This window comes from Pseudophryne corroboree, chromosome 2, assembly GCF_028390025.1.
Source record: "Pseudophryne corroboree isolate aPseCor3 chromosome 2, aPseCor3.hap2, whole genome shotgun sequence".
NCBI lineage: Eukaryota > Metazoa > Chordata > Amphibia > Anura > Myobatrachidae > Pseudophryne > Pseudophryne corroboree.
The window spans coordinates 356,225,847-356,246,614 of NC_086445.1; the positions used below are offsets into that span (position 1 = coordinate 356,225,847).

Genomic DNA, 20,768 nt, shown 5'->3' on the forward strand with positions numbered 1-20,768 from the left:
GACCGGTGGTGGAACTCCAGCATAGCTCAAAATGCTGGTGACGGAATCCCGTCTGCTGGCATCCCCTAAGTAAGTATGCCAGGCCAGGTCAGGCTGAAGAGGGGAAGGGGGAGGGTGTAGCGTAAGGGGTTAGTGTTTGTATACTTACAGAACAGGTATTGGATCATGCGCATTGGGATGCCACTATTGGTATTCTGACTGCCAGCATACCAAGCGCTGGGATACCGATACCAACCCCCACTAAGTGCTCATAAGATAATTGTATGTTTTCTATTTGTGTACAATAGGCCAGTACGAATGGTGTAAGGGCAGTACAGATGGTGCAATGAAGTACTGCCTTCACAGCACTCACAGCACTGAGGTCATGGGTTCAATTCCTACCATGGCCCTAACTGTGCGGAGTTTAAATATTTTGCCCATGCTTGTGTGGGTTTCCTCTGCGTGCTCTGGTTTCCTCTCGCAATCCAAAAGCGAAAGTTTTCATGTCTACTTTTTGCTGCTTTTCTAAAAAAGCTGCTGTGCTGCCATCTAGTGAGAACCACTAATATTTTCCTTGATGCACCTAAACACATATTCAGATGATAAAATGTTTTTAGCACATCTAAAATGCATCAAAACCATAAATAGCATGGCATTTTCATCTACACAGATACTGTAAAATGCTGTACAGGAATCACAATACTATTCACCTCAAAGAGTTATTACTCGCTATTGGCTAAGTGTACATAGGTAGTTGTGATAACACATGTGAATTGGCTAGTTTCTGAGTAATTTATTTGGAGCTGCAGCATACTGGGCTGTGTTACTATAATAACAACTAGTTGCTTTAAAATGACCTATTTCATAGAAGTCTTTCAAGCAACTCATGCTGTCCATGTATATGACTGCTCTGTACTACATGTATATTACTGCTCTGTACTACATGTATTTTACTGCTCTGTACTACATGTATTTTACTGCTCTGTACTACATGTATTTTACTGCTCTGTACTACATGTATTTTACTGCTCTGTACTACATGTATTTTACTGCTCTGTACTACATCTATATTACTGCTCTGTACTACATCTATATTACTGCTCTGTACTACATCTATATTACTGCTCTGTACTACATGTATTTTACTGCTCTGTACTACATCTATATTACTGCTCTGTACTACATGTATATTACTGCTCTGTACTACATCTATATTACTGGTCTGTACTACATGTATTTTACTGCTCTGTACTACATGTATATTACTGCTCTGTACTACATGTATATTACTGCTCTGTACTAAATCTATATTACTGCTCTGTACTACATGTATATTACTGCTCTGTACTACATGTATATTACTGCTCTGTACTACATGTATATTACTGCTCTGTACTACATGTATATTACTGCTCTGTACTACATCTATATTACTGCTCTGTACTACATGTATATTACTGCTCTGTACTACATGTATATTACTGCTCTGTACTACATGTATATTACTGCTCTGTACTACATGTATATTACTACTCTGTACTACATATGTATATTACTGCTCTGTACTACATCTATATTACTGCTCTGTACTACATGTATTTTACTGCTCTGTACTACATGTATATTACTGCTCTGTACTACATCTATATTACTGCTCTGTACTACATGTATATTACTGCTCTGTACAACATGTATATTACTGCTCTGTACTACATGTATATTACTACTCTGTACTACATATGTATATTACTGCTCTGTACTACATCTATATTACTGCTCTGTACTACATCTATATTACTGCTCTGTACTACATCTATATTACTGCTCTGTACTACATCTATATTACTGCTCTGTACTACATGTATATTACTGCTCTGTACTACATGTATATTACTGCTCTGTACTACATGTATATTACTACTCTGTACTACATATGTATATTACTGCTCTGTACTACATCTATATTACTGCTCTGTATTACATGTATATTACTGCTCTGTACTACATGTATATTACTGCTCTGTACTACATGTATTTTACTGCTCTGTACTACATGTATATTACTGCTCTGTACTACATGTATATTACTGCTCTGTACTACATGTATATTACTGCTCTGTACTACATGTATATTACTGCTCTGTACTACATCTATATTACTGGTCTGTACTACATGTATTTTACTGCTCTGTACTACATCTATATTACTGCTCTGTACTACATGTATTTTACTGCTCTGTACTACATCTATATTACTGCTCTGTACTACATGTATATTACTGCTCTGTACTACATGTATATTACTACTCTGTACTACATATGTATATTACTGCTCTGTACTACATCTATATTACTGCTCTGTACTACATCTATATTACTGCTCTGTACTACATCTATATTACTGCTCTGTACTACATGTATATTACTGCTCTGTACTACATGTATATTACTGCTCTGTACTACATGTATATTACTACTCTGTACTACATATGTATATTACTGCTCTGTACTACATCTATATTACTGCTCTGTATTACATGTATATTACTGCTCTGTACTACATGTATATTACTGCTCTGTACTACATGTATTTTACTGCTCTGTACTACATGTATATTACTGCTCTGTACTACATGTATATTACTGCTCTGTACTACATGTATATTACTGCTCTGTACTACATGTATATTACTGCTCTGTACTACATCTATATTACTGGTCTGTACTACATGTATTTTACTGCTCTGTACTACATCTATATTACTGCTCTGTACTACATGTATTTTACTGCTCTGTACTACATCTATATTACTGCTCTGTACTACATGTATATTACTGCTCTGTACTACATCTATATTACTGCTCTGTACTACATGTATATTACTGCTCTGTACTACATGTATATTACTGGTCTGTACTACATGTATTTTACTGCTCTGTACTACATATGTATATTACTGCTCTGTACTACATCTATATTACTGCTCTGTACTACATGTATATTACTACTCTGTACTACATATGTATATTACTGCTCTGTACTACATCTATATTACTGCTCTGTACTACATCTATATTACTGGTCTGTACTACATCTATATTACTACTCTGTACTACATGTATATTACTGCTCTGTACTACATGTATATTACTGCTCTGTACTACATGTATATTACTGCTCTGTACTACATATGTATATTACTGCTCTGTACTACATCTATATTACTGCTCTGTACTACATCTATATTACTGCTCTGTACTACATGTGTATTACTGCTCTGTACTACATCTATATTACTGGTCTGTACTACATCTATATTACTGGTCTGTACTACATCTATATTACTGCTCTGTACTACATCTATATTACTGCTCTGTACTACATGTATATTACTACTCTGTACTACATATGTATATTACTGCTCTGTACTACATCTATATTACTGCTCTGTACTACATCTATATTACTGGTCTGTACTACATCTATATTACTACTCTGTACTACATGTATATTACTGCTCTGTACAACATGTATATTACTGCTCTGTACTACATGTATATTACTACTCTGTACTACATATGTATATTACTGCTCTGTACTACATCTATATTACTGCTCTGTACTACATCTATATTACTGCTCTGTACTACATCTATATTACTGCTCTGTACTACATCTATATTACTGCTCTGTACTACATGTATATTACTGCTCTGTACTACATGTATATTACTGCTCTGTACTACATGTATATTACTACTCTGTACTACATATGTATATTACTGCTCTGTACTACATCTATATTACTGCTCTGTATTACATGTATATTACTGCTCTGTACTACATGTATATTACTGCTCTGTACTACATGTATTTTACTGCTCTGTACTACATGTATATTACTGCTCTGTACTACATGTATATTACTGCTCTGTACTACATGTATATTACTGCTCTGTACTACATGTATATTACTGCTCTGTACTACATCTATATTACTGGTCTGTACTACATGTATTTTACTGCTCTGTACTACATCTATATTACTGCTCTGTACTACATGTATTTTACTGCTCTGTACTACATCTATATTACTGCTCTGTACTACATGTATATTACTGCTCTGTACTACATCTATATTACTGCTCTGTACTACATGTATATTACTGCTCTGTACTACATGTATATTACTGCTCTGTACTACATCTATATTACTGGTCTGTACTACATGTATTTTACTGCTCTGTACTACATATGTATATTACTGCTCTGTACTACATCTATATTACTGCTCTGTACTACATGTATATTACTACTCTGTACTACATATGTATATTACTGCTCTGTACTACATCTATATTACTGCTCTGTACTACATCTATATTACTGGTCTGTACTACATCTATATTACTACTCTGTACTACATGTATATTACTGCTCTGTACTACATGTATATTACTGCTCTGTACTACATGTATATTACTGCTCTGTACTACATATGTATATTACTGCTCTGTACTACATCTATATTACTGCTCTGTACTACATCTATATTACTGCTCTGTACTACATGTGTATTACTGCTCTGTACTACATCTATATTACTGGTCTGTACTACATCTATATTACTGGTCTGTACTACATCTATATTACTGCTCTGTACTACATCTATATTACTGCTCTGTACTACATGTATATTACTACTCTGTACTACATATGTATATTACTGCTCTGTACTACATCTATATTACTGCTCTGTACTACATCTATATTACTGGTCTGTACTACATCTATATTACTACTCTGTACTACATGTATATTACTGCTCTGTACTACATGTATATTACTGCTCTGTACTACATATGTATATTACTGCTCTGTACTACATCTATATTACTGCTCTGTACTACATATGTATATTACTGCTCTGTACTACATCTATATTACTGCTCTGTACTACATGTGTATTACTGCTCTGTACTACATCTATATTACTGGTCTGTACTACATCTATATTACTGGTCTGTACTACATCTATATTACTGCTCTGTACTACATCTATATTACTGCTCTGTACTACATGTATATTACTACTCTGTACTACATATGTATATTACTGCTCTGTACTACATCTATATTACTGCTCTGTACTACATCTATATTACTGGTCTGTACTACATCTATATTACTACTCTGTACTACATGTATATTACTGCTCTGTACTACATGTATATTACTGCTCTGTACTACATATGTATATTACTGCTCTGTACTACATCTATATTACTGCTCTGTACTACATCTATATTACTGCTCTGTACTACATGTGTATTACTGCTCTGTACTACATCTATATTACTGGTCTGTACTACATGTATATTACTACTCTGTACTACATATGTATATTACTGCTCTGTACTACATCTATATTACTGCTCTGTACTACATCTATATTACTGGTCTGTACTACATCTATATTACTACTCTGTACTACATGTATATTACTGCTCTGTACTACATGTATATTACTGCTCTGTACTACATGTATATTACTGCTCTGTACTACATATGTATATTACTGCTCTGTACTACATCTATATTACTGCTCTGTACTACATCTATATTACTGCTCTGTACTACATGTGTATTACTGCTCTGTACTACATCTATATTACTGGTCTGTACTACATCTATATTACTGGTCTGTACTACATCTATATTACTGCTCTGTACTACATCTATATTACTGCTCTGTACTACATGTATATTACTACTCTGTACTACATATGTATATTACTGCTCTGTACTACATCTATATTACTGCTCTGTACTACATCTATATTACTGGTCTGTACTACATCTATATTACTACTCTGTACTACATGTATATTACTGCTCTGTACTACATGTATATTACTGCTCTGTACTACATATGTATATTACTGCTCTGTACTACATCTATATTACTGCTCTGTACTACATATGTATATTACTGCTCTGTACTACATCTATATTACTGCTCTGTACTACATGTGTATTACTGCTCTGTACTACATCTATATTACTGGTCTGTACTACATCTATATTACTGGTCTGTACTACATCTATATTACTGCTCTGTACTACATCTATATTACTGCTCTGTACTACATGTATATTACTACTCTGTACTACATATGTATATTACTGCTCTGTACTACATCTATATTACTGCTCTGTACTACATCTATATTACTGGTCTGTACTACATCTATATTACTACTCTGTACTACATGTATATTACTGCTCTGTACTACATGTATATTACTGCTCTGTACTACATATGTATATTACTGCTCTGTACTACATCTATATTACTGCTCTGTACTACATCTATATTACTGCTCTGTACTACATGTGTATTACTGCTCTGTACTACATCTATATTACTGGTCTGTACTACATCTATATTACTGGTCTGTACTACATCTATATTACTGCTCTGTACTACATCTATATTACTGCTCTGTACTACATCTATATTACTGCTCTGTACTACATGTATATTACTGCTCTGTACTACATATGTATATTACTGCTCTGTACTACATCTATATTACTGCTCTGTACTACATCTATATTACTGCTCTGTACTACATGTGTATTACTGCTCTGTACTACATCTATATTACTGGTCTGTACTACATCTATATTACTGGTCTGTACTACATCTATATTACTGCTCTGTACTACATCTATATTACTGCTCTGTACTACATGTATATTACTGCTCTGTACTACATGTATATTACTGCTCTGTACTACATATGTATATTACTGCTCTGTACTACATCTATATTACTGCTCTGTACTACATCTATATTACTGCTCTGTACTACATGTGTATTACTGCTCTGTACTACATCTATATTACTGGTCTGTACTACATCTATACAGAGGCGTCACCAGGTGTGGTGACACCCGGTGCGCACCCTTGATGTACTGCCGCGATCGCGGCAAAAAAGGGGGCGTGGCCTTACAGCTAAGGGGCGTGGCTTCGCGGGAATACCGGGATCGTCACTCTGGGGGAAGCCCAGCATCTCCGGAGATGCTGGGCTTCCCCCAGAGACGGTCTCAGTGTGCTGTCGGCTCCTCTGCTCTGACAGGAGCCGGGTGCTGTAGCGGAATTTCACACTGCAGCACCTGGCTCCTGTCACTGCGGAGGAGCTGACATTTGGTGTCACCCCCTCCAGGTGTCACACCCGGGTGCGGGCCGCACCCCCCGCACCCGCCTTGTGACGCCACTGCATCTATATTACTGGTCTGTACTACATGTATTTTACTGCTCTGTACTACATCTATATTACTGCTCTGTACTACATCTATATTACTGGTCTGTACTACATCTATATTACTGGTCTGTACTACATGTATTTTACTGCTCTGTACTACATCTATATTACTGCTCTGTACAACATGTATATTACTGGTCTGTACTACATCTATATTACTGGTCTGTACTACATCTATATTACTGGTCTGTACTACATCTATATTACTGCTCTGTACTACATCTATATTACTGCTCTGTACTACATGTATATTACTACTCTGTACTACATATGTATATTACTGCTCTGTACTACATCTATATTACTGCTCTGTACTACATCTATATTACTGGTCTGTACTACATCTATATTACTACTCTGTACTACATGTATATTACTGCTCTGTACTACATGTATATTACTGCTCTGTACTACATGTATATTACTGCTCTGTACTACATATGTATATTACTGCTCTGTACTACATCTATATTACTGCTCTGTACTACATATGTATATTACTGCTCTGTACTACATCTATATTACTGCTCTGTACTACATCTATATTACTGCTCTGTACTACATCTATATTACTGCTCTGTACTACATGTGTATTACTGCTCTGTACTACATCTATATTACTGGTCTGTACTACATCTATATTACTGGTCTGTACTACATCTATATTACTGCTCTGTACTACATCTATATTACTGCTCTGTACTACATGTATATTACTACTCTGTACTACATATGTATATTACTGCTCTGTACTACATCTATATTACTGCTCTGTACTACATCTATATTACTGGTCTGTACTACATCTATATTACTACTCTGTACTACATGTATATTACTGCTCTGTACTACATGTATATTACTGCTCTGTACTACATATGTATATTACTGCTCTGTACTACATCTATATTACTGCTCTGTACTACATCTATATTACTGCTCTGTACTACATGTGTATTACTGCTCTGTACTACATCTATATTACTGGTCTGTACTACATCTATATTACTGCTCTGTACTACATCTATATTACTGCTCTGTACTACATCTATATTACTGCTCTGTACTACATGTATATTACTGCTCTGTACTACATGTATATTACTGCTCTGTACTACATATGTATATTACTGCTCTGTACTACATCTATATTACTGCTCTGTACTACATCTATATTACTGCTCTGTACTACATCTATATTACTGCTCTGTACTACATGTGTATTACTGCTCTGTACTACATCTATATTACTGGTCTGTACTACATCTATATTACTGGTCTGTACTACATCTATATTACTGGTCTGTACTACATCTATATTACTGGTCTGTACTACATGTATTTTACTGCTCTGTACTACATCTATATTACTGCTCTGTACTACATGTATTTTACTGCTCTGTACTACATGTATATTACTGCTCTGTACTACATGTATATTACTGCTCTGTACTACATGTATATTACTGCTCTGTACTACATCTATATTACTGCTCTGTACTACATCTATATTACTGCTCTGTACTACATGTATATTACTGCTCTGTACTACATGTATATTACTGCTCTGTACTACATATGTATATTACTGCTCTGTACTACATCTATATTACTGCTCTGTACTACATCTATATTACTGCTCTGTACTACATGTGTATTACTGCTCTGTACTACATCTATATTACTGGTCTGTACTACATCTATATTACTGGTCTGTACTACATGTATTTTACTGCTCTGTACTACATCTATATTACTGCTCTGTACTACATCTATATTACTGGTCTGTACTACATCTATATTACTGGTCTGTACTACATGTATTTTACTGCTCTGTACTACATCTATATTACTGCTCTGTACTACATGTATTTTACTGCTCTGTACTACATGTATATTACTGCTCTGTACTACATGTATATTACTGCTCTGTACTACATGTATATTACTGCTCTGTACTACATCTATATTACTGCTCTGTACTACATGTATATTACTGCTCTGTACTACATGTATATTACTGCTCTGTACTACATCTATATTACTGGTCTGTACTACATGTATTTTACTGCTCTGTACTACATCTATATTACTGCTCTGTACTACATGTATATTACTGCTCTGTACTAAATCTATATTACTACTCTGTACTACATGTATATTACTGCTCTGTACTACATGTATATTACTGCTCTGTACTACATGTATATTACTGCTCTGTACTACATGTATATTACTACTCTGTACTACATATGTATATTACTGCTCTGTACTACATCTATATTACTGCTCTGTACTACATCTATATTACTGCTCTGTCCTACATGTATATTACTGCTCTGTACTACATCTATATTACTGCTCTGCAGAGGCGTAACAAGGGTAGGGTGAGTGGGGCACGTGCCCTGGGCGCCTTGGCAGGCCCAGGAGAGGGGGGCACCGCCTGCGGCCAGGGCATCATGCCCCACTCGCCCCCATCACGCCATAATGTGAGGGGAGGAGAGCGCAGCGTCTCTCCCTCCCCTCACCGCCACCAGCACTAGCAGCGCTGGCAGTCTCCGGCATTAGCCAATCAGAGCTTGCGGACCGGCTCGTGATTGGCTGACGGTCCGCAAGCTCTGATTGGCTGGCGAACCGGCGCCACACAGCCGCAGGAGACCTGGAGCGGTGAGGGGAAGGAGAGGCGCTGCGCTGCGCTCTTCTCCCCTCACAGACACAACAGGCGGTGGGTGACGGGGGGGGGGGGGGATTTGGACGACTCGGGGGAGCACAGTGGGGCAATGTATCTGGCACAGTGGGGCAATGTGTGGGGCAATGTATCTGGCACAGTGAGGCAATGTATCTGGCACAGTGGGGCATGTATCTGGCACAGTGGGGCATGTATCTGGCACAGTGGGGCATGTATCTGGCACAGTGTGGGGCATGTATCTGGCACAGTGTGGGGCATTGTATCTGGCACTGTGGGGCATTGTATCTGGCACTGTGGGGCATGTATCTGGCACAGTGGGGCAATGTATCTGGCACTGTGGCGCCATTTTCCATCTTGCCCTAGGCTCCAAAAGCCCTAGCTACGCCTCTGCTGCTCTGTACTACATGTATATACTGCTCCCTGTCTTGTTGCTGCAGCTAAGCTGCACACGCTGTTTAGGCCTAAAGTGAGAATAATTACATGTGTTTGTTCTTTGTACCAATCTGGGAAAGCAATGTATATGTACCAACTGTACTGCAACAGAACTCATATGCTACCAAAATGGTAAATATAAGAAGATCTATGCAGATGATAAACCAAGACTTGCAATGCAAATAACACATTATAGAGATTTTTTTATGTAAACCGTTAAATCAACGGATGAGTAAGAATATAAAAACATAGCTAAGAGAATACATTTCAGAAAATAAACAATATAGAAAATAAATAAGAACTGTGGTTATACCAGACGGTGAAGACCGTACAAAGCTTACATTATATAAAAGTATATAAACTGCACAAATAAGTGACTATTTATTATGTTTAATAGCACTCCATATTTAATACGGCAAGATACTACTTTACAGCAAAACCACACCACACAGATTTCAAGCCTCATTAACAATTCTTTTTGTGGGTATACAAGAATGCAGCCTTCCTAGAAAGACAAGCTTACCGCGTTAGTCCCTTCACTTTTCTGCGAGGAACAGCAGGATTCTAACGAGCTGAAGAATATTAAACCAGAATGTCATTCGTGGTCTTGCATTAGTTTTTAGTTGTTATTTGTATCTTAGGGAAGATCTCTCCCATGTTTCCAAAAGCAAAATAACTGCCCACCCTGTGGGTCTCTGAACAACAGAATATCTTGCTCTGGCTCTAACATCTACTATGCACTTCTCTCATGCACTTCACTTTCAATGCGTTCATCTCCATGGCAACCAATCGTTGCAGAGTATGTCATAGGAAATTTACATGCCCCGACAATAGTATTAAAAAAAAAAACTGAACTGAAGTGAACTTTTTGTAGGTCAATAATATTTGCTATAAATGTTTACATGAGGTTTTCATGGACTCTTAAATAATAAAGATTTGCTGATTGTTAGCTGCTGCTCAGGAATCAGGCTAGTTATTACATTAAGTCTCCCCTCATGTGCTTTTCCCTCTTTTAGACTATCCTCTAACGCAGGCTTTTTCAACCAGTATGTCATGGCACACTAGTGTGCCGCGACCAGTTGCAAGGTGTGCCGCGGAGCCAGAGCAGCTTCCTGTACCTTCAGAGTGAACTGTTGGCCCGGGCTCTTCTTAGAGGATCAGTCATGCTCCGGCTGTGACCTATGCCTTGATGACACAGCAGTGTGATATCATAGTTCACGGCCGCAGCGTCTCACCACCCAGCCAACCCACCCGCCTGTATACACATCTTCCAGTTCCCGTCCGCATCCACAGCTTTCCTTGCCCACCCACATCCATACCTGCCCCCCGCTCAGTATTCGCAGCACTCGACTATGAACAACCTCCGCCACTGAGGGACAGGGAGGAGGACAGCTAACCGGTAGGGGCTAATATTTGTTATGTTATTTCTCCTGTGGGGAGCAATAGGATTTATGGATTTATGGGGGGGGGGATGTGAATAATTCATGTGGGGAACAATAGGATTTATGTGGGGAGCAATGTGATTGTTTACCTGTGTAGGCCAATGTATGTGTGGATTCTAGTTTTTACTGTGAGTGCCAATGTGTGTTTTTTGTTTCTTTTCTGTGGGGAACTGATGGTGTGCCTTGGCAATTTTAAAATATTGTTCGGTGTGCTGCGAGTAAAAAAAAGGTTGAAAATCACTGCCCTAACCCAACAGCACCTAACCCTCTATTTCTGCCACCCTGATGATTATTTAAGTGTCCTGTCTTCTGATGCAGCAATGTTAATATACCATGTATTTGTCCTACGTCTTGTACTTTAAGTAATTGTTTTGCTCTGTTTATGTAATTTGTTAGGCGCTGCAGAACCCTTGCTGCGCCATATAAATGATCGCAATATCAGTAGTCATGGAAAATGTATACAGGCTTAGCAGATTATCAAGGCCATGTCTGCAGTGACCCAACAGCTGAGTTTAACAGTTTGGAAATCCTACACCTGGTCTAATGGCTTCCCTATCACATGCTGATCTGGCATGCTTATATCTCCTGCCCGACAGAGAACTAGATCCTTTCATGCAGAGACAACGGAAGTGTGATGATATTCGGTCCCTGTACACAGTGAGGAACAGAGTTCTGCAATGAAAGATTGCCAGAAACTGGTTCTTCAGCTTTCAAACAGCAATACACAATCATGTAATGCCCCAGGTGACTTTGTGTAGCCAAAATCAAAGCTTATATCTGAATATTACAAGCTTCAACTGTTCAGCTTAGAAGTCCATGTTCTATATTATATATATTAAAGAAGGAGAATATTGCAGAGATTTGGTTTTCTTTTTTGAGTATTCAGGAAGAGGTCAATCAGACTGTAAAGGTGCATACACACGGTGCAATATGCACTTAGCTTTCCTAAAGAATTTGTTTATAGAGTCAAAAATCGGAAAGTCAGTGCATATCACGCCGTGTGTACACAGCTTGCGATGCCTATGCGAGGTCTCGCCACGGGGTCGGCATCGCAAGAAAAAATAGACTGCAGGCAGCCCAACATTAACTATATCGGCGGTGTCGGGCTGTACGGCGCATCACGCCGTGTGTACACAGCCTTATATTTAAATTACATCCTCATGATCAGCTGAGGCATTTGACATATTCATTTTAAAGCAAAACACATTTAACCCCTTCGCTGCTGAGCCTATTTAGGCACATTCTGAGCTGGTCATATTCCAGTATCAAAATCAGTAATTATTTCTGCAGACACCATTTATACTTCATTTTTTTTTCAGAAGACTGAATTTCCAATAGCATTGCATTAGTTTGATGAAAAGCAGTTTTATACAAAATAAAAAAAGCAAACTACAGCAAATGTGTGTATAATTTTGTAACCCTCACTGACATAATTTGTGGTTCCTGTACGACATAAACCAAGTTTTCTAAAATCTGTACTTTAAAATGACAGTGCATTTTTTTATTTATTCTTTAAAAATCTTTTTTATTTTGATTACTATGCTTAGGTCAACAATGCAAAAAAGGAGTATATGACACGGAATGAAGGCAAACATTGTGTCATAAGCCGAAAACACAAATGACAGTTTTACAGATGCAATGAAACGCATAATGGCCCTCATTCCGAGTTGATCGCACCAAGCAACATTTTGCTGCTGGTGCGATCAACTAATCTTTGCCTATGGGGGAGTGTATTTTAGCATAGCAGGGATGCGATCGCTTGTGCAGCCCTGCTATGCTAAAAAAGTTTCCTGCAAAACAAGACCAGCCCTGGACATACTTACCCTCTGCTTTGACATCAGACATCCGCCCTCCGTTTGCCTGGACAAGCCTGCATTTTTCTTACCACTCCCTGAAATCGGTCTCCAACGGTCAGTTAACGCCCCCGAACGCCTTCCTGCAGTCAATCTTCTTGCGATCACCGCTGCGACAACTTTTTCTGCTGTAATTACTGCCCCCGCGCGTGCACAGTAGTGACCCGGTCGCAGCTGTGCAAACGAAAGCACGCTGCGATCGGGTCGGAATGACCCCCAATGTGTGTAGTAAAAATAGAATAACCCAACAAGCCACACCATTTTGAAAAGTTGACAAACCACCTCATCAAATGTTATTCATGCAAGGATGGGGGAGAGCTGGGCAATAGAACCCCCACATCGCTGGACTTATCGTTTTCTGTAGTGTAGGGTGTTACTGTCTGGTGATCTACAGAAAACATCTACTAATGGGACACGTTGTTTAAAAGTGGGGACTCTGTTCTGTCAAATGAGGTTGCCCACTCCATCTGCCAGCTCTAGTAGTATTTCTGCAGTGCAGGTTTAGATTGTCTGGTGATCACCAGGACTAAGGACTCCCCTCTTTCAAATGAGGGTGTCTCTGAGATTATTTTCCCATATATAATAAAATAAAAAGAAAAAAATAATTTGTTCAAATATACCACTAAAAGAAAGCCATAACTGTATCCCCATAAATGCAAACACACACACACAAGCAACATAAATGTATCACAGAGCGTTAAGAACTATCATGGTCTTTAGAATAAATACTTCTGGTCATGATGGTGTCAACCCTAAAAGCAAAATGTTGGTATTTATAAAAAAAAAAAAATTGTTGAAATTGGATACAGGAGAATGTATGTATCCCATTAGAATTCTCGTGGATGACCATGTTAATTATATCAATGCTTGCTATATCAAATTCTGCCATCTAGTGGGCATCTGTGGGATTGACATTTATGAGAAAACTGCAGTAATAATACTGTATTTTTTTTTTCCTATTTTGCTCTTGGAATGGTTTACAGGTACTCCTTGTTGCAGGGGACTGCCTATTATCATCTGTAAATGCGAAGAGATGAGTGACTAGCTTCACTAAATAATACCACGTTCAAACTGCCTTGAAAAATCCGGGTTATTGCACGTGAACGCGCAGTGATCCGGGTTTATGAGTAGTGTGAACGGGGGTCCTGACAAATTCCCGGGTCGTCTGACCCGGTATTTCAACCCGGGAATAAAGAAGGGTTATTCCCGGGTCAATACCGGGTCAGGCGCAGGTGTGAACCGTGTTAAGTGTTCCCGGGTCGATGCGATCCGGGACACTTCAACACTACTGGAGCAGGCGGTGCTTGTAGATCATCTGATCTCCAAGCACCGCCCCCGCATGTGACCCGGTGACGTCATCGACACGGCAATATGCCGTGTCAGGGCCGCCAGTCTGAACGGGGTCTCAAGCGGTTTGCACCTGGGAAGGTCTCGTGCACGAGTCCCGGGTGCAACCCGCCATTTGACAGTTTGAACATGGTATTAGAAAGCTGATGGGTGGGGAGAAAAATCCATGTAAAAAAAGTCAGAAGTCAAGAGCCAGAATGATACAGCTAAAGGTACAGAAGTTCCTCACAGTTTTAAAAACACAGTTACACAGTAAAACTCCTATTTTACTACAAATACTACTCCAGTCAAGTTGTAATGAATGGCAGATTTATTTACAAAGTTAAACTGGGGACAACAAATCACACCAATGATAACAACTAAGGGGGTCATTCCGAGTTGCTAACTCGCTGGCTCTGGACTTACTCAGCCGCTGGGATCACTTCAGTCTTTTTGGTCCCGGAATTGACGTCAGACACTCGCCCTGCAAACGCTTGGACACGCCAGCGTTTTTGCAAACACTCCCAGCAAACGATCAGTTGACACCCACAAACGCCCTCTTTCTGTCAATCACCTTGCAATCGGGTGTGCGAATGGATTCTTCGTTAAATCCATCGCCCAGCACCGATCCTCTTTGTACCCGTACGACGCGCCTGCACATTGCTGTGCATACGCATGCGCAGTTTTGCTGAGATTTAACCTGATGGCAGCGCTGCAAAAAGTTGCTAGTGAGCGATCAACTCGGAATGACCCCCAAAGTGCCATTTTCCTTAGTAACAACATACATTTTTCATTACAAAAAGATGTGCATGCTCTGAGTATAGATGTGTATCTATAAGAACAATCTGCACACATCAGTGGACCCCACTATATTCTCAGCTCAGTCCCACTTGAATGATTTCTGAATGTTACATTAAATATGCAATAGGATTTTTGTTGATGACGAGTCGCTCAACATAGTAAAAATCCTGTTTCCGGTTTCTTCTTTATCTGTTATATCAGCTGATGGTCTATGTCTATTTTGTTACATTATTTATGGCTACCTCTATTGTTGTTTATTGGATTCAGGGGGGAAAAAAAGACGTTCAAGCATTTTTTTGCTATTTTTGTTTGGTCCATAAAAGATCTGCATTCACTGTATATCTCTGCCGTTCCCCATTAAATATTATCTGAACTACTGACAAATCACTTCCCACTAATATCTTTGCCAAAAGGAAGTACTATGGTCAGCATAACAAGAGGAAAAGACCAGGATGATTCCATTAATCTTATCACTCAACAAGAACCAGTCCGGAAATGTGCTAAAATGTGAATCTGAACATAGATAATGCTTTACAAGTAATCTGCGCTGTAGGGGGGACAACAGAGAAGCCAAATGCTTGGCTTTGAAGACGAGTCATCTCTTAGTATTATCTATTAATCTGAATTGTTAATACATGAAAATACAGAATACTGTACCCATGCATACCGGATTCGGGATGCCGCCAGAAGACCGACTCCGGGGAGGGAGGGTTAGGCACTAAACAAGGAGGGTTAAGGATAGGCTGCGTGGAGGGTGGGGTTAGGGGGATAGAGGGATAGGGTTAGAATACTCATCAAGTGTCAAAATACTGTGCCTCAGGATGCCGCTGTCGGTATCATGACCGCCGGCATCCCGATACCATACCCAATTCAAACGAGTATAAGAAAGGACAGGTGAAAACCTATGGTGGGAAACCCGATGGTTGGGAAAGCTGTGGAAACCCACAGGCTACAAATGCTGGGTGCTATATACATTGAGGATTACTGGTAAATGTTACACCCATAGTACTAAAGAGGATTTGCCCACATTGCATTCAGTATTTGAGCTACAGTACTTTAAAGACTACAAATTGTGATGATGGATATCTTTTTGTTGTTATTACTAATTAAAATGTAGCATATACTAAATATCTTTTTTTGCAAATAAAACAAGCTGCATAACTACCGACATAGGCCCTCATTCTGAGTTGTTCGCTCGTTATTTTCCTTCGCATCAGTGAGATTTTCCGCTAACTGCGCATGCGCAATGTTCGCACTGCGGCTGCGCCAAGTAAATTTGCTAAGAAGTTTGGTATTTTACTCACGGCATTACGAGGTTTTTTCTTCGTTCTGCTGATCGTAGTGTGATTGACAGGAAGTGGGTGTTTCTGGGCGGAAACTGGCCGTTTTATGGGAGTGTGTGAAAAAACGCTGCCGTTTCTGGGAAAAAGGCGGGAGTGGCTGGAGAAACGGGGGAGTGTCTGGGCGAATGCTGGGTGTGTTTATGACGTCAAACCAGGAACGACAAGCACTGAACTGATCGCACTGGAAGAGTAAAGGCCCCCATCCACTAGTCAGATTTGGGCAGTTTTCTTCAGATTTCAATGCATCTGACCGTCATATCTGAAGAAAAGTGTCACATCGGATGGCTCTTCAGATCCAATGCTCACTCCCGTGTCAGATATGTCTGAACTACAGATCTCTGAGGCTGCCCCAACTATTTATCTGAATCTGAAGAAAACAGGTGCACATCGGATTGTTTCTTTTACTTCAGATGTATCTGATCAGATTCATCTGAAGCGTCACTTGACTGGCATCTCCCTGACCACTCCCACCCACCAAGAGGGGGAACAGCGGCAGCAGCAGCATCAGATCAATCGCATGTAGCATGTGTGCATCAGATATATCTGATGCGATCTGGCACATGATATATTGCATCAGATATATCTGAAGTGAATGTAATGAAAATTAAAGCCAGGGTCTGATCCGATTCCCGGGACGCTCCCGGTATAGTTCAAGAGAAATCTGATGCGATCTGCAGTTCAGACAAGTCTGAGTAGTGGATGGCCACCTTTAGTCTCGAGCTACTCAGAAACTGCAAAGAAAAATCTTTACGCTATATTGCGAATACTTCGTTTGCAATTCTGCTAAGCTAAGATTCACTCCTAGAGGGCGGCGGCTTAGCGTGTGCACTGCTGCGAAAAGCGGCTAGCAAGCGAACAACTCGGAATGAGGGCCATAATGTTGACATTGCCTTGAATGTACTTGCAATAAAAAAAATATTTGGGTATGACCACACACCCTCTAAAAATAGGAATTTAATACCTACCGGTAATTGCTTTTCTCCTAGTCTGTAGTGGATACTGGGGTCTTGTACTTTAGTACCATGGGGTATAGATCGGGTCCACTGGAGCCTGGCACTTTAAAACCTTTAGTGTGTGTATGTGTGTGCTGGCTCCTCCCCTCTATGCCCCTCCTACCAGACTCAGTCTAGGAAAACTGTGGCCCAGGAGACGGACATAACACGAGAGAAGAACAATACAACAACGGTGAGGCAACAAGCCAACACACAACCATAAACGAAAGGAGGGTGCTAACCAGAACAGAGGATAGCAACACCAACCTAACCCGGATAGCACAGCTATCCAAACAACAGAATGGGACCGCAATGTCGGTCCAACCAAATACTTACACAGGTAAGCAGGAACGAAGCACTGAGGCGGGCGCCCAGTATCCACTACAGACTAGGAGAAAAGGAATTACCGGTAGGTATTAAATTCCTATTTTCACTTATATCCTAGTGGATACTGAGGTCTTGTACTTTAGTACCATGGGGAAGTCCCAAAGCTCCCAAACAGGTGGGAGAGTGCTGAGACCCCTGTAAAACCGCTTGACCAAACTAAAGGCCATCCTTGGCCAAAGTATCGAACCTATAGAATTTCACAAAAGTGTTCGAACCAGACCAAGTAGCAGCTCGGCACAATTGTAGGGCCAACACACCCCGGACAGCTGCCCAGGCGGACCCCACCAACCTTGTCGAGTGGGCCTGATTAGACGCCGGCAAGGGCAGAGCCGCCGACGTATAGTACTGTTGAATGGTCAACCTGAGCCAACGAGCAAGAGATTGCTTAGAAGCAGGCCGACCAATCTTGGAGGCATCATAAAGGACAAACAGCGAGTCAGATTTCCGATGACGGGACGTCCTTTTGACATAAATCTTCAGAGCCCTGATCACATCTAAGGACTCAGGGCCAACGGAAGTGTCAGACAACACCGGAACCACAATAGGCTGATTCACATGAAAAGCTGAAACCACTTTAGGCAAAAATGGAGGACGGGACCTAAGTTCTGCCCTGTCTTCATGAAAAATCAAATAAGGGCTCTTACAGGATAAGGCCCCTAATTTCGAGACATGGCTGGCAGACACCAAAGCCAATAACATCACTGTCTTCCAGGTTAGAAATTTCAACTGCAACCTATGTAAGGGTTCAAACCAGTCCGATTGGAGAAAGGACAGAACCACATTGAGGTCCCACGGAGCCGTGGGAGGTACAAAGGGTGGTTGTATATGAGGAACTCCCTTCAGGAAAGTATGTACTTCTGGCAACAGGGCAAGTTGTTTTTGGAAGAAAATAGAGAGCGCCAAAATCTGGACTTGATGGAATCTAAACGTAAACCCATATCCACCCCTGCCTGCAGGGAAAGTAAAAAACGACCAATTCTAAATTCCACGAGAGAAACCTTTCTACTTTCACACCATAAAACATATTTTTTCCAGATACGATGATAATGCTTTGACGTCACCATCTTCCTGGCCTGGACCATGGTGGAAATAACACTGCACCGGGGACCCACTAACCGGGACCCCAGTGTAACACTCACCGCACCTTGTGACTTCGGCATCTGTTAGAGGGTGACGGCTGGCTGCTGGCGTGGGCACACATATTAACGATGTGTGATCAGCACCTCACAAGCTCAGTGTCCTGTCAGCTGGGATTACGAACCATTAACCCTCAGGAGGTTGGATCGGTCCCCCCTTTAAGTCCCACGAAGCAGGTAGTCTGGTTGCCAACCAGAGCTACCTGAAAATAATAAACTAAAATAACAATAAAGGAAAAATCTCTGGAGCTCCAGAGAAGTGCACCCAGCTCCATGGGCACATTTTTCTAAACTGAATCTGGTAGGAGGGGCATAGAGGGGAGGAGCCAGCCCACACATACACAAAGTTTTAAAGTGCCAGGCTCCAGTGGACCCGATCTATACACCATGGTACTAAAGTACAAGACCCCAATAACCATTAGGACGTTAGAGAAACAGTGCTCACTAGAACACATTGGTATCATCAAACTTTCCTCTTGCGACCTCCAAAAATTAAGAAAATATCAACAGTGGCTAAACACTTTAATGTACACCACAAAGGTTCCTAGAAAGATCTAAAAGCCTTTGACTTTGAAAGAATACAACTAGTGATCAGAGGAGGGGATATTACAGAAGAGTTATAAAAAAAAAAGAAAGCAAGTGGACCTTCCTCAGCCTGTTCAGCAGTGGCGGAACTCCCAGAGGCAATGGAAGTATTTGCCTCAGATGCTAGCTGTCAGGGGAGCCCAGAGGACTCCTCTCTCTGGACCATACGAGAGGCTGAGCATTGGGGTGGGGGCAGGGCTGCTTGCTGACTCCTTGGATCACTCAGCCAGTGATCTGAGCAGACTTAATTCACAGACAGCTCAATTTACTTCCGACTCGGGGGATAGGGAAGCACAGTATGGGGTGTGGAAGGTGGACGGAGAGCATAATCAGGGATTTGGATGAGGGAGGGGAAATTAATGTGTGTGTGTGTGTGTGTGTGTGTGTGTGTGTGTGTGTGTGTGTGTGTGTAAAGGGAAGGGGGGGGGGATTTATATGCACTGGCCCCAGCGCATTGTGATTACATTCAGT

At 40.3% G+C, this 20,768-nt stretch overlaps 1 protein-coding gene across 14 annotated transcripts in view; it reads right to left on the bottom strand.

Annotated features, from left to right (window-relative positions):
* Positions 1 to 20,768, bottom strand: part of MCF2L (MCF.2 cell line derived transforming sequence like) — a 648,156-nt gene that overhangs the window by 518,819 nt on the left and 108,569 nt on the right. The window lies entirely within an intron of this gene.